Genomic DNA, 16376 nt, shown 5'->3' on the forward strand with positions numbered 1-16376 from the left:
AAGTGAGTCCCTTTTGACCCCACTGGAGCTTATGCTAATGAGGTGACAGGGTGGGGGCCCCAGTCTCAGACTGGGACTGGTCACCAAGAACACAGGTGTCTAAGAAGGTGGGAACTTCTGGCCCCACTTGCTGAGCTCCGGAAGGTACTGGAGATTAAGCTCTATAAAAACTCTTGCACAGGACGGGCACGGTGGCTCACGCCTGTAATGCCAGCACTTTGGGAGGCCAAGGCAGATGAATCACCTGAGGTCAGGAATTCAACATCAGCCTGGCCAACATGGTGAAACCCTGTCTCTACTAAAAATACAAAAATTAGCCGGGAATGGTGATGTGCGCCTGTAATCCCAGCTACTCGGGAGGCTGAGGCAGGAAAATCGCTTGAACCCAGGAGGCAGAGGTTGCAGTGAGCCAAGACCATCCACTGCACTCCAGCCTGGGCAACAAGAGTGAAACTGTCTCGGGGGAAAAAAAAAAAAGTTAACTTTATGTTATGTGTATTTTACCTCCATAAAGAAACTAAAAAGAACCTCTCATTCTCAACAGCTCACAAGGGTTCAGTATCCGCTTCATGGAGCGAGGGGAAAACACTGAAGGCAAAAGGCCACCATGTACAGGCATGCAGCAGGGACAGAAGAGCTCCGATCTTCAGTTTTTGTTGGAAGCCACCTCCTGAGGTCTATGTGACACAGCCTGTGGGGAGTGGCTGCCTTGACGATGGGCACACATTCTCCTCACATGTGTGTGTACACCGTCTCCCAACCTGCTGGCTGCCTTTGCTGAAGTCTGTGCCAGAAGCAATTATGACTTTATCAGATGCACCCATTCTCCTGCTGAGAAAACTGAGGCCAGACCAGCAGGTGCTGGCAGCAGAGCCAGGACCAGGAGGAAGCCAGGCTGGCCATTCCATTCTCCCTGCTCAGCCTCCTCCAACACCTCCATGGACACTGTTTGAAAGGCAGGACCAGACTGAGGGTGATGTTGCTGGGGACCCATCTCACCATCCATAGAACACTCCTCATTCTCCTTGTCCCCAGCTCAGTGGCCAGAGAAGGCAACGGGGCAGGCTGAAATTAGCTTACCAACAGTCACTGGGCAAAATTCAGGAATAAAATTAAAACATGCATTATGCCTCCTGGTTGAACCAAAATGCTGTGACCAGTAAAAGCATCAAAACCCAACATGGGGGCAGGTGTTGTGGCTCATGCCTGTAATCCCAGCACTTTAGGAGGCTGAGAAGGCTGGCAGATCACTTGAAGTCAGGAGTTCTAGACCAGCTTGGCCAACATGGTGATTACCCCATCTCTACTAAAAATATAAAAATTAGCCATGTGTGGTGGCATGCACCTATAGTCCCTTCTACTCCAGAGGTTGAGGTTGCAGTGAGCTAAGATGACACTCAGCTTGTGCCCCGTTCCAGTAGGCAACTTACAGAACCGTGACCTCAATAAATCACAGTCAGCAAGTGACCACCCACGGGCCAATTCTAGCCCAGGCCTGTTTTTATAAGTAAAGTTTTACTGGAATACAGCTGCGCCCATTCCTCCATGTATTTGCCTTTCACTGTTTTTTCGGAGAGACAGTACACAGCCCACAAGCATGACATTTTTACTCCAGCCTGGGTGACAGAGCAAGACTGTCTCAAAACAAACTTACTTTAGGCTTGGGAGACAGAGTGAGACCAAGGCCCAGAGAGGCCAACTGGCCTGTCCAAGGTCACACAGCAACATGGCAGAGATGCTCTGCAGTGCAACATACCACTTACTACATACAGCAAGGAATCCAACACTCCCCAAAGCCCAAAGATGTCAGGGTAAGAGCGGAGAGGCCAGAGGCCCCTCCTGGCCAGTGCTATGCTCCCTCTGTGGCCCAAGTTCTCCAGGCAGATCGCCCGTCACCATGGCCTAGAGAACAGGGTGCTGAAACACAGTGACGTTCAACTCTGCTGGACAAATGCACTATCTGTGGCCAGAGCTTGCTCGAGTCAATCAGTAGAAGCGTTGAAGAGCTGGGGCCCTCTCAGACACCAGCACACCCCCACGGGGTGACCCCCTCACAGGGGACCCCCAGGGGGTGAGCACCAGCAGTGGGGAGAGCACAGCAACGGGTCTCACTCCCTTGGCCCCAGGATTCGGTGAGTGCTGCTGCCCGGGGGGCTGTAACACTCAGGGGGGTTCAGTCCCTCCACTGCTGCCGCCGTCACTGCCGCCTCGACCCACACGCCCTCCTGAGGGACAACTTGGTGCCGGGGAAGATGGGGGTGGAGGGAGGATTGATGGACGGACAGGGCCCCCCCAGCCACCTTCCCTATCGGGCCTTCCTAGCCATCCTGGAGCCGGTCACGGCACACCACCACAGTGGAAATGCACCCTGCTGCGGCCTGTCGCCTGTTGCGGGATGGTACCCCGCCAAAACCCCTCCCCCACCCACCCACCACCACACCCACCCACCACGCCCACCGGAGCCCACCCCCTCCTGAGGAGGGGTAGCAGGGGAGGGAGGGAGGCTGGAGGGGTCAGTAGGAACCGGGGGCGGGGAAGGTCTGCCGGGCCACTGACACGGCTGGACCCATGGCCAGGTTGAATCCTCCAGGTGGACTGCACAGATGCCAGCCGTTTACCTCTTAATGGTTTCATCCCCTCTCGAACTCTCTTCAAAGTTCTTTTCAACTTTCCCTTATGGTACATAACTATCGGTCTCGTGCAGGTAATTAGCCTTAGATGGAGTTTACCATCTACTTTGGGCTGCATTCCCAAGCAACTCGACTCCAGGAAAACCTGGGCCCAGCACACGGGGGGCCACTACCGGCCTCACACCATCCACGGGCTGGGCCTCAATCAGAAGGATTTGGGCCCCCCACGGGCAGCACCAGGGAGTGGGTCTTCCATACACCACATATCCCATGCCCCAGTGCAGGGGGAGGATTCAGCACTGGGCTCTTCCCTGTTCACTCACCCTTACTGAGGGAATCCTGGTTAGTTTCTTTTCCTCCGCTGACTAATATGCTTAAATTCAGCAAGTCACCACTTCTGATCTGAGGTCAAGTCTCAGGGGAAGGAGGCAAACGGGCAGGGCAGGGCGGGGGTGGGCTGGTCGGCGGATGGACGGAACGCACCAGCCAGCCCACCCGACCACCCGGTGCTCCGTCAGGAGAAGGGCCCAGCAAGGGGAGAGGCAAGAGAGAGAGCATCACAGCCGACGGCACCCCCGCCACCCCGCCAGAGCAGGAAGATGGGAGGGAGGGGCACGGGGTGGGACAGACACGGCACACCCCGACCCGTCCCCCACACAGATGTGGGGGACAGGTCCAAGGACGCAGAGGTGGCGGAGCTGCCCCACCCCAACGCAGAAGCTCAGGACGGGGCCCCGGCAAGGCACAGCGCGGCCACGCGACAGCGGACAACACCGCGGCATCCCGCAGGTCACCGCCAGGGAGAGGCAAACCCCGGGATAACAGCCATGAGCACAAACAGGCGGGCCATGGGGTGGGCTTCCAGCCCCAGAAAACGCACCACAAAGCGAGCTGGGCAGGTGGGAGGGCGAGGAGGACGGGGCCTCGGATTAGGGGTGGCGGGGAGGAGGAGGGGCATGGGAGCGGCAGTCAGCCGGATGCCAGCCAGGCCGCCACCAGGGGCAGGTGGCAAACTGCAGCAACCGGGACACACTCCCCCACCCGATCCCTTCCTTCCGGGCCTGCCTTCCTCCCCCCACATGCAACACGCCCCCGCCAACGCACAACAACGATGGGCACGGGACCTTCCACCCGGCCAGGGCCGACAAACCCCAAACCCCAAGCCACGTGCGGCACAAGGGAGCCCCCTTCGGAGGAACCCAGACTGCAGTGGCAGCCACAGGAACTCAGCCAGAGCCGGCTCTCTTCCCTCTCCATCTTCGCAGGCGGCAGCGCCACCCTCTGTCTCTCTCCCAGCCGGGCCCCCTTCCCCCTGCCACCCAACAGGTGACCATGCAGGGCCCACAGGGGCAGGCGGAAGGGGCGGGCATGACAGAAGGGGAGGGCAGACGTCACTGGGTCTGCACTTGAGGGGACAGAGGGCCCTGGCGGGCCCTGCGAGGGAACCACCAGCCATGCATCCCATGGATCCTGGAAGCATCCCCGGGGGCGATTGATTGGCAAGTGACACTCAGGCATAGCCCCGGGAGGAACCAGGGGCCACAACAAGGGCGTTTGAAGTGTCCATGATCAATGTGTCCTGCAATTCACATTAATTCTTGCAGCTGTGTTCTTCATCGATGCATGAGCTGAGTGATCCATGGCTAACTGTTGTACGAGGTCCCCAGAGGGGGTTGCCTCAGGCCAGCCAGTGAGACAGCAAACAGGACCAGACTCTGGGGAGGGGTCAGAAGGTTTCACACCACTTGGAGGCGCACACTGCCCACACAGGGTTGAGCGCAGACACCACCCCACAGGCACCCGGGGGTTCCCACCCCCACAGCACAAGGCACACACCACAGGCACGGCACGCGCGCAACTGCACGACGGCCGCCGGGTAAAGCCCCCACCCAACAGCCGCCAGGACTGCAGCATCAGCACCTGCACGCGAGTGCGGTGCGGCCCGGCCGTGGGGCGGAGTCCGTGGTGGAGGCGTGGGAGGAGCCAGGCCCTCCTGACGGGACTCCCCGGAGGGCCCACCACCCCCAACCCATGGGCAGACAGGCAATCCCCCAAGGGGTCTTTAAACCTCAGTACCATGAACGCACTAGGTACCTGGACAGCAGGGGTGGCAGACGAGGAGGGGGGAACCAGCATCCAGTACCCGACCCTCAAGACACCTTAGCAGGAAGGCCAGGGAAAGCAAGCAGGCCGGGCCCAGTGGCACAGCGGAGGCAACGGCGGCGGTGGGAATCCGGCAAGCCCTGACGGGAGCCAGCGGGGTGGGGCCAGACAACGGGCCCCAGCAGGGAGTAGGGCACCAAGACCCCCCAACCCCGCCGTGACGCCGCCGAGAACCACCTCCGCACCCACGGACACACACATCGGGGCCACAACCAGGGACCACTCCCAGCCACTCACCAGGCCAGCCAGCCAGCCCCACAACATGCACACACACACACACACCTTCCCTCTCCCCCATCTCCCTCCCCAGTTCTCCGGCTCTCACGGCCGGCAGGGCTGAGCAGCGAACTAATGGCAAGGGCCCCACCCGTGCAGCACCGCAGTGGGGGAAACACGGTCAGCCGAAGAGGAAGGACACGGCGGCAGCACCAAGCCTTGCTCTTTGCTCCGTTAATGATCCTTCTGCAGGTTCACCTACAGAAACCTTGTTATGACTTTTACTTCCTTCTAGATAAAGTTCGACCGTCTTCTCAGTGCTCTGCCAGGGCCATGGGCTGACCCCGGCAGGGCCAATCCAAGGTACTCAGTAAACCATCCAATTGGTAGTAGCGATGGGTGGTGTGTGCAAAGGGCAGGGACTTAATCAATGCAAGCTTATGACCGGCACTTCCTGGGAATTCCTCCTTCATGGGGAATAATTGCAATCCCCAATCCCCATCATGAATGGGGTTCAATGGGTTACCCGCACCTGCCAGCATAGGGTAGGCACACACTGAGCCAGTCAGTGTAGCACACGTGCAGACCCGGACATCTAAGGGCATCACAGACCTGTTATTGCTCAGTCTCGGGGGGCTGAATGCCACTTGTCCCTCTGAGAAGTTGGGGGACACCGACCGCTTAGGGGTCATGTAACTAATTAGCATGCCAGAGTCTCATTCGTTTTCAGAATTAACCAGACAAATCGCTCCAACTAAGAACAGCCATGAACCACCACCCACAGAATCGAGAAAGAGCTATCAATCTGTCAATCCTGTCCGTGTCCAGGTGAGGTTTCCCATGTTGAGTCAAATTAAGCTGCAGCCTCCACTGTGGTGGTGCCCTTCCATCAAGTCCTTTGTTTCAGCTTTGCAACCATACTCCCCCCGGAACCCAAAGACTTTGGGTTCCCAGAAGCTGCCCAGCGGGTCATGGGACTAATGCCGCCACATTGCCAGTCAGCATCATTTATGGTCAGAACTACAACAGTAACTGATCTTCGAACCTCCAATTTCGTTCTTGATCAATGAAAACACTCTTGGCAAATGCTTTCGCTCTGGTCCGTCTTGCGCCGTTCCAAGAATTTCACCTCTAGCGGGGCAATACAAACGCCCCCAGCCATCCCTCTTAATCATGGCCTCAGTTCCGAAAACCAACAAAATAGAACCACGGTCCTATTCCATTATTCCTAGCTGTGGTATCCAGGTGGCTCAGGCCTGCTTTGAACACTAATTTTTTCAAAGTTAACACTTCAGGCCCCGCGGGACACTCAGCTAAGAGCATCGAGGGGACACCAAGAGGCAAGGGGCAGGGATGGGCAGGGAAGTGGCTCGCCTCATGGCGGATGGCCCAGCTGCTCCCAAAATCCAACTACAAGCTTTTTAACTTCAGCAACTTTAATACACGCTATTGGAGCTCAAATTACCACAGCTGCTGGCACCAGACTTGCCCTCCAATGGATCCTCGTTAAAGGATTTAAAGTGGACTCATTCCAATTACAGGGCCTCAAAATAGTCCTGTATTGTTATTCTTCGTCACTACCTCCCTGGATCGGGAGTGGGTAATTTGAGCACCTGTTGCCTTCCTTGGATGTCGTAGCTGTTTCTCAGGCTCCCTCTCCAGAATAGAACCCCTGATTTCCCATCACCCATGGTCACCATGGTAGGCATGGCAACTACCATCAAAAGTTGACAGGGCATTCGAATGGGTCATCACTGCCACAGGGGGCATGCACCCACCAAGACCCACCTCACAAGCCCCGGGTCCCACCACCAGGGCCCCAAAGCAACCACAGCCACAAACCCACCAGGGGCACATGATTCTCATCCATCCTGCAACCCAGCCCCGCTCTAGGAGACCAGCACACCCCCACCGTGGGACGCTTTCCCAGGGCCAGGCAGCCCGACCCTGTGCCAAGCAAACACACTCATCGGCACCAGTTGTGACTCGGCACAGGAGCAGGTAGAGAGCCGACTCACACCAGAGGGTTCACACGCCAGACAGAACGCCACGCACACCCACCGCTCACTGACATCCACATCCTAACCTGCTAGGACACCAGGCCCGGCCCAGCGGGATCCTCCCCCTACTCAGAAGGGGGAGGCATGGGCCACAGTAGACAAACAAGCCACACTCAGCCACCACCGCAGTGGCCGGCAGAACCCTCACTCTCCCCACCTTCACCCCGTCAAGGGGGAAGCGGAGGAGGGTCCTCTGCAAGCGAGTCACTATGGCAGCACTACCATAAAGGAGACAGAGACAGAGGCGGCCGGCCAGGGGATCCAGTACCCCAAGGCACACCTCTTGGATCATTTGAGAAGGCTTTCTCACCAAGGGTGGGTCACACTCCCCACCTGACAGCCACCCCTCATAGGGCCCACAGAGGTACTCAGGGATGCCTGGGGAAGGGAGGGGGCCTGCCATATAAGGAAATACCTGTGTGCAGCCACCTTGAGCATTCACAGTCAGGGTGAAGGCCCAGCCGGTGCACACGTGCACGCAACCCCACAAGGCCCCCCCATTCACCCGCCTCCTTTCTTCCCAGGCAAACCACCTCGAAGTAAACACACACACAACCAGTCGGAGGCAGAACAGTAGCCCCTCGGTGGCCAGCCAGTACACACATCACCGGCCCGAGCCCACCGCGATTGCTCACACGGCCCACACGCACCCACCAGAGGGGAGCACGGAACGTGCACTCACCAGACCAGGCAGGCACCCTTCCCCGCGTGGGAGGGACGCATCTCATCTCAATCAACCACCTCAAACCCCACCCCAACGAGCTCTCTCAGGACCCACACACGGACACCACAGGGGCAACTGCAAGAGGGGGCACCTGGGGTGGGAATGACACACCACCACTCGGCCTCGTGCACCTGAGGGACAACCCAGAGCGCACCAGAATCACTGCAAAGGCCCAGGTGGAACCAATGCTTGCACAAACCCCCCAAGAGGGCAGCACGACGTGCTGGCGAGACAGCACCCCCACCACCACAGAAGCGGGTATCCCACAAGTTGACAACCACAGGAGGCAACAGTGAGGAGTGAGTGCCTGCCGTGTCAGAGGACCCCGCCAACCCACCCTGCAACGCAGAAAGCGGCGGCGGGACACCGAGGTCAGGCCAGGTTCTGCACCTCATGCCTTCCCAACACACCACCGGCAGGCGAGAAGAGAAACAAGGGGCCCCCACAGGGCGGGGCAAGAACAGTCCCATTCACCACGAATATCCGCCCCTCACCCGTCGCAGCTCAGACCCGGCCAGGGAGAGCATGATATCACCACATCCATCACGAAAAGCCCCCCGGGAGCGGGGATTGGCCAGCCATCCATAACTGCCAGCCGATCAGCCCAGCTACTCCCCATTCCGAGGAAGGGGAGGCAGACAACCCAGTGGAGATGAGAACGCCTGACACGCACGGCACAGAGCCAACGGGGTGGGGTTGTCACGGCTGCCCCAAGTGCCTAGAGCAGAGAGCGCACTGGGGCAGAGTAGCCCTCACCGCTTTCCCCACCACCCCCCCTTGGTGGGTCAGAGACCCAGACCCGGGCTAGCACCGGGAGTCGGGACGGTCGGACGCACGAGAGAGCAGCAGGCCTGCAGGCTCCAGCAGGCGGCTCAAGCAGGAGCAGTGCCAGCTAGCCAGGTCACCGGTAGGCCAGAGCCCCGCACGCATCCAGAAGCCCAACATCTCCAACGACCGGTTGTCAGAGAACATGTCAGCAACAACCCGCTGGCCCAGAATGCCGACTCGGAGTGAAAGATATACCTCCACCGGGGGCATGAGGTTGAGTCACCGACCACGCTGCTGGTCCAGGAAACTCACGACACGGACATCTGTGTCCAAAAACGTCACCATTGCAGCCAGACACGGAGCACCCGGGACCCTCTGGTCGACCACAAGACACACGCGGGATCAACGCTGGGCCAGGGACGCCCTCCCGGGCGCCCGTGCCACACGCAGGGTCCGGCATGTGTCTCCAGAGCGAGATCAGGAAGCATTTTCGGCCGGCCCCTCCTACGACAGGCCGGCCAGGTGTGACCTCTCGGGCCGCACGTGCGCTCAGGGAGCGCTCTCCGACTCTGCACGGGGACTTGCCAAAAAGGATCACAGCAGAGGGACCGTGTCCCGGCCCAGGGACCGCTCCCCGGCACCCGGGGGACGGGGGCAGGATGGTGCCCGGCTCCCCACGGGGACTCGGAAACAAATTCGGCCGCCGCCTCAGATGGCCAGGATGAGCGCGGGCCTGCGACCGGGCCGGGAAGGGCGTCCCCAGCCTCCTGCGCCACGCGCTGTGTGTCCCAGCGGGTCGCCGCTCGGGCCTCGGGAGCTGCGGCGCGCTGGTCGACCAGCCTGTGCAGCCCTACGCTCGGCTTGGGCCCAGAAGCGCAGCGACAGCCTCTCTCCCACCTAACCCTGCACGCCAGAGCTCTGACTCACAAGTGATGCGCCACAGCTCTGGCGCCACCGGGCCAGCCGGGCTGATGACCGCAGGCTTTCCGGAGCTCTGCCTAGCTCACAGCGGGGACGGTCCCCTCCCTCAGCAGCTGCCACCGCAGCTCCGGAAGCCGAGAGCACGATCTAAAAGCGGCCGCCAGATGGAGCCCGACAACCGCCGCGAACGTCAGCAAGACAGATCCGGATGGCAGGGCGGCCCGTGGACCGCAAAAGCGAAAGCGTGAGTCGAGAAGCTCTTCCCGAGGCCGAAAACGCAGCCCCTCTACACCAACCCCACAGAAACGGTCCCCAAAATGTGTCTCTGCATCGACTGCGACAGAGTCAGAAGACAACCCACGGCGTGTGGGTGTTTGGAGATGCATCTCGGTCGGAGGGAGGGAGGGAGGGACTGAGAAAGAACAAACAAGGAGGGAGGGAGGGACGGAGAAAGAACGAACAAGGACTCGGTAGCAGGTCGCTGCAGACACAGGGAGACGCAGAATGCGTAGGCTCTTCCAGAATCCACACAGAGACAGACAGAGGGAGGTAAAGAGGGAGGGAGGGAGGGAATGGGGAAAAGAGACAGTTGGTCAAACGTAAGGAGGGAGGGAAGGGAGCAGAGACGGAGGGAGGAATAAAATGGAGAAAAGAGACAATTTTAAAAATGTAGATACAGAAAGAAAACTTTTGAAACACTCCATTTTTAAAAGAGAGATGGAAAGGAAAGAAACATGAAAAAGAGAGAAAGAATGAGGAAAGAAACGAAGGAAAGAAGGGAAAAGAAACAGAGGAAAGAAAAAAGAAGGAAAGACAGGGAATGAAAGAGTAATGAAGCACGAAAGAAAAACAGAAAGAGAGAAAGAAGGAAAGGAAGAGAGGAAGAAAAACCTAAAGAAGGAGAGAAAGGAAGAAAGGAAGGAAGAAAAACTTAAAGGAGAGAAAGAAAGAAGAGATAAATAAACATACTTGTTTATTTATAAACATAAATACAACACTTTTCATAAGTAAACATAAACGTATTTGTCTACAATCATTTCTTTATATAGCAATGTGTATTTATTTGTATAAAATAAATACCTACATGTATTATATAGAAGCATATTTCTATATAATAAATACGTATTTATTATATAGAAGTGTACTTAAATATAAAGATAAACATTTTCATTTATATATAAATGTATAAAAACGTTTATGTTAATAAATATAAGTAAATACATAAAATGAAAGAAATAAAAAACAAAATAAAATGAGTAAATAGGCCGGGCGCGGTGGCTCATGCCTGTCATCCCAGCACTTTGAGAGGCCAAGGCGGGCAAATCACCTGAGGTCGGGAGTTGGAGACCAGCCTGACCAACGTGGTGAAACCCCGTCTCTACTAAAACTACAAACATCAGCCAAGCCAGGCGTGGGGGTGCCTCCCTGTAATCCCAGCTAATCAGGAGGCTGAGGCAGGAGAATCGCTTGAACCGGGGAGGTGGAAGGTGCAGTTAGCCAAGATCGCGCCATTGCACTCTAGCCGTGGAAACAAGAGTAAAACTCTGTCTCAAAAAGACGAAAGAAAAAGAAAGCAAGTAAGAAAGAAAGAGAGAAAGAAAGCAAGCAAGTGAGTGAGAGAGGCTGGGCGCGGTGGCTCACACCTGTCATCCCAGCACTTTGGGAGGCCAAGGCAGGCGGATCACCTGAGGTTGGGAGTTGGAGACCAGCCTCACCAACACGGAGAAACCCCGTCTCTACTAAAAATACAAACATCAGCCAAGCCAGGCGTGGGGGTGCCTCCCTGTAATCCCAGCTAACCAGGAGGCTGAGGCAGGAGAATCCCTTGAACCCGGGAGGTGGAGGTTGCGGTGAGCTAAGATCGCGCCATTGTACTCTAGCCATGGAAACAAGAGTGAAACTCTGTCTCAAAAAGATAAAAGAGAAAGAAAGAAAGAGAGAGAGAAAGAAAAGAAGAAAGAAAGAAAGAGAAAAGAAAAGAAAGAAAGAAAGAAAGAAAGAAAGAAAGAAAGAAAGAAAGAAAGAAAGCAAGCAAGCAAGCAAGCAAGCAAGCAAGCAGGAAAGCAAGCAAGCGCGCGAGAGAGGCTGGGTGTGTTGGCTCACCCCTGTCATCCCAGCACTTTGGGAGGCCAAGGCAGGCGGATCACCTGAGGTTGGGAGTTGGAGACCAGCCTGGGAAACATGGCAAAACCCCGTTTCTACAAAAAATACAAAATTAGCCAGGCATGTTGACACATGCCTGTAATCCCATCTACTAGGGAGGCTGAGGCAGGAGAATCACTTGAACCTGGGAGGCGGAGGTTGCAGTGAGCCGAGATCATGCCATTGCCGTCTAGCCTAGGCAACAAGAGTGAAACTCTGTCAAAAAAAAAAAAGAAGAAGAAAAAAGAGAAAGAAGAAAGAAAGAAAGAAAGAAAGAAAGAAAGAAAGAAAGAAAGAAAGAAAGAAAGAAAGAAAGAAAGAAAGGGCAAAGCAAGGCAAATCTACCTGCTTTCACTACATCTGGGGAGAATCAGGAAAGTCCCCACCAACAACAAGGCCTAAAGTGGAGCTGCCATCTGTAAAACCCAAGCAGAAGAGTCCACGCAGGTTAAAGACATGAAGAAAGACAAGGAAACAACTGACCAAGGAGAAGAACAATCTGGCCCAGCCAGGGTCTGTCTCCTGAGGTTGTCTGGGCAACCAGGGAATGGGACGGAGGAAGGGCGGGCCTCCGAGGCTCCTTTTTGAAAAATAAATCATGATAATACAATAAAATTTAGTTAAAAAAAGAAATTACAAAAAGAATAAATACATAAATAAATAAATAAAAGAAATTACGCATAATTCCTAACGTGTTTGATGACTTGAAAGGCGAGAGGCATATGTGTATGTCACGGTGTTTTGTTTTGTTTTTTTTTTTCCTGGAAACTCACTTTTTAATTATTTTGTTGCATTTCATTTTTATTTTTATATGTTTTTCAAGTCCAGCGTGACAAACATGGTGATTCTCTGTCTCTACTAAATCAAAAAAATTAGCGGGGCCTGATGGCAGGTGCCCATAATCCCAGCCACTCAAGAGGCTGAGACAGGAGGATCGCTTCATCCCTGGAGAGGTTGGTTGCAGTGAACCGAGATTGCATCACTGGATTTCAGCCTGGGTGGCTGAGGTTGCCTCCGTCTTTAAAAAAAACAAAAAGCAAAGACAGAAAAAAGAACAGACCAAAATAGCTCATTGTCTCAGAACTTTCCCCCACAGGATCGGAAACCCCCTGACTCAGGTCAAGGAGGTGGTTTTTCGTTTTACTTCTCTCTCTCTCTCCCCCTCTCTTTCTCTTTCTCCGCTAACTTTTATTTCTTATTCAAGCATACATGTGCAAGATTGTTACATAGGTAAACTTCTGACTGGGGGGTTCAGTGTGCAGATGATTTCATCACCTGGATACTCAGCGCTTTACCCGACAGTTTTCATGTTTTGTTTGTTTTGTTTCTTCCTGAAGCTGTCTCTCCTTCCACTCCTCCTCCTTCAAATAGGCTTCCGCGTGTCTCGTCCCCCTCATTGTGCCCACGCATTCTCATTTATAGATGAGTTTAGTTCCCCCTTATAGATGAGAACACGCGGTATTTAGCTGATTGTTGCTTTCATCTTCGGTGGTGGCGGTGAAAGAGGCATGACACTAAATCGACCCTTAGGACGCTCCCCTCCGTCCACACCCCGCACCCCCTCCCCCCACACACCAACTTTCCTGCACCCCCTCCTTAAACGCAACAAAGGAAGAAATAAATCAAAGTAAGAGTTCAGCATCCAAGGCAGTGGAGGCGGGGGATCTCAAAGGGTGAGCAAGTGATGGGTGTCGGGGGATGTCGTGGCCTAGGTAGCAAAAGTAGGGGAATGACTTTCCAGCCCCAACACACCCCCTAATCCTCAGCCATAGCTTTGGACTTCATCCAAGGAAGACTGGTCTCAGGGACTCCAAACCCACCCTCTCTGGATTTCTAGAGGATAAGATGTTATGGCCGGACGCGGGGCTCACTCCTTTCATCTCAGCACTTCGGGTGGCCAAGGTGGGTGGTTCGCGTCATATTGGGAGTTCTAGACCGGCCTGACCAATATGGAGATACCCAGTCTGTATTAAAAAAAAAAAAAAAAAAAAAAAAAGCCAGACCTGGCGTTGTGTGCCTGTGGTTTCAGCTACTCGAAAGCCTAAAGACTGGAAAATCTCTTGTACCCAGGCGGCTTAGGTTGCGGCGAGCTGAGGTCGCACCACTGCACTCCAGCCTGGGCAATAAGAGCGAAACTCCACCTGAACGAACAAAAAGAAAAAAGAAAAAAAAAGAAAAGAAAAGAAAGGAAGATTTTATGAAGTATAGTTTACATCAATCTGCTCTCACTGTACCTTGAGATATTCAGAAAATCGCTACTTAATGACAGAAGAAAACACCAGCTAACATGTTTTGGGGGAAATACACATCTTCCTAAAATTGGTAAATTCTACTTCACCTGAAAAGAGATAAGTAAAGTAAAAAGTACAAACAAAACAAAACACAAAAACAAACACGGGCCAAGGCATCATTTGTGGAAATATTATGTAGCAAATTGTTACTTTTTAGAAAGCATTTCTATGTTGGGCAAATATCAATAAAGCCCACGGTAGAGCTGTGAAAGGTGACAGCGTCCACCATTTTAAGTGCTGAAATCCGTGTGGCTCACTTCTTTCATCTCAGCACTTTGGGAGGTTTGGGCTGGTGGATACCTGGAGGTCAGGAGTTCAAGAGCAGTCTGGGCAACATGGCAAAATTCTGACTCCACTAAAAAGGCAAATGTTACCTGGGTAATGTGTCACACAAAATTATGTTCCACGAAGAAGCAGGCCAAATGCCCATGGTCCCCAGTCAAGAAATGAGCTGAGTTTAGACATTTTTAGTGTCATTGCTGCCTCAAAAGGTGAGAGGTGTATGTTTGTGTCACCGTGGGTTTTTTTTTTTTTTTCTTGGAAACTCACTTACTTATTTTTAACTGATTTTTTTCTTTTTTTAGATGCAGTCTGACTCTGTCACCCAAGCTGGAGTCCAATGGCAGGATCTTGGCTGAATGCAACCTCCACCTCCCGAGTTCAAGGGATTCTCCTGCCTCAGTATATCAAGTAGCTGGGACTAGAGGTGTGTGCCACCACACCTGGCTAATTTTTGTATTTTTCATAGAGACAGCATTTTACTATGTTGGCCAGGCTGGTCTCAAACTCCTTAACTCAAAATCTTCCCACTTCCACCTACCAAACTGCTGTGATGACAGGAGTGACCCACTGCACCCAGCCTACTGGTTTATTTTTAAAAATAGCAATTTGGATCGCGTGCAGTGTGTCACGCCTCTCTATATCAACCAACATTCTTTCTTGAGTCTGATGAGATGGGGTCTCCCAGCACTTTGGGAGGCCGAGGACAGCGGATTCCTGGAAGTTGGAGTTCAAGACCATCCTCGGCAACATGGGGAAACACTGTCTCTACTAAAAAGGCAAAAGTTAGCTGGGTATGGTGGCACAGACCTGTTATCCCAGCTACTCAAGAGGCTAAGGCAAGAGAATTGCTGGAACCTGGGAGGCGGAGGTTGCAGTGGCCCAATACCGCGCCATGGCCTGACCAACAGAACTATACTCCATCTCAAATAAATTAATAAATAAATTAGTTGATCAAAAAGTATAAAAATAAAAATGCAAGGAAGTGGCAGGAATGCATGGAAAGGCTTCACTGGTTCCTAAACATCAGAGCACAAAAACAGTACCATCAGGTTGAGATACAGGCCATTGTGAATCTCTTCTCACTGTGCTCAACTGACACCAAAGAAGGGCAGGTTTCCATACAGCCCTTTCATCATCACCGCTCTCCTCATGCCACTGCACTGCAGTCTGGGTGATAGAGAAAGACTCCATCTCTAAATAACTAGATAAATAATAAAAACAATAACTAATGGCAATGATACAGAGAAATAATAACAAACAGCAATAATTATAAAGAAACTCGTGGGAGTGAAAAAATATAAAAGGTAATTTAGATCACATTTAATTGTAGTTAATTTCAAGGAAATTTTTTTCTTTAACCTGTCTATCTTACTTTCTGAGACACTCAGACTGGAGGGCAATGGCATGATCACGGCTCAGTTCAGCTTCGACATCACAGAATTAAGTGATTCCTGTAGTCTCTGCCACTTGGAAGGCTGAGATAGGAAGATCACCTGAGGGAGCCCTGGAAAGTTGAGGCGGAGGTGAGCCGAGATTGCATTCTTACACTCCAACCCGCCTCAAAAAATATAAATAAATAAAAGGTAAATGTAAAACAACAGCAACTTCAGTGGGTAGAAAGAGGAGCAAGAAAAGTAAAAGAAAAAGAAAACAAAGAGCCACTGAAAGTACTGTGGAAACAATTGGAGAGGAAGAAACAACGCAGTGAAAAGCGACAACTAGTGAATGCAAGCGGTACTGCTGCTGACCAAAGTTATCTGGTCTACCTTAAAAATCCCAAGTTGACGGGCAAGTCCAACGCTTGCCGCAGACATCAGTTGACACGGCGACCGGCGACCTGAGGCCTGGGGCCTTAGGCCCTAGTCCCTGGTCTTCCAGTCAGAGAAGCTCGCGGCCATGTCAACTGGATGTTGCTTGCTTCCCACAGGCGGTCGACTCGCGGGCTGATCGAGAAGCCAAATGCCGGCGTCTAATCGACAGGGTCCACCCTAAAGCACAAATGTGGTGCTCGTGGATGGAAGCGGTCAGACCCAGTTGGAACCTTATCACACAGAACCGGCCCAGCTTTGAGGCCATCTAACTTGGCAGACCTGCCAGCCATTCCCCCTCAGTCCGCTGGTTGACCCGGGCAGCGGAGAGGAGTAAAGACACAAGGGTGGTGACTGGCTAGTCTTTAATC

The sequence above is a fragment of the Pan paniscus genome, chromosome Y (assembly GCF_029289425.2).
Source record: "Pan paniscus chromosome Y, NHGRI_mPanPan1-v2.0_pri, whole genome shotgun sequence".
NCBI classification, from domain to species: Eukaryota; Metazoa; Chordata; class Mammalia; order Primates; family Hominidae; genus Pan; species Pan paniscus.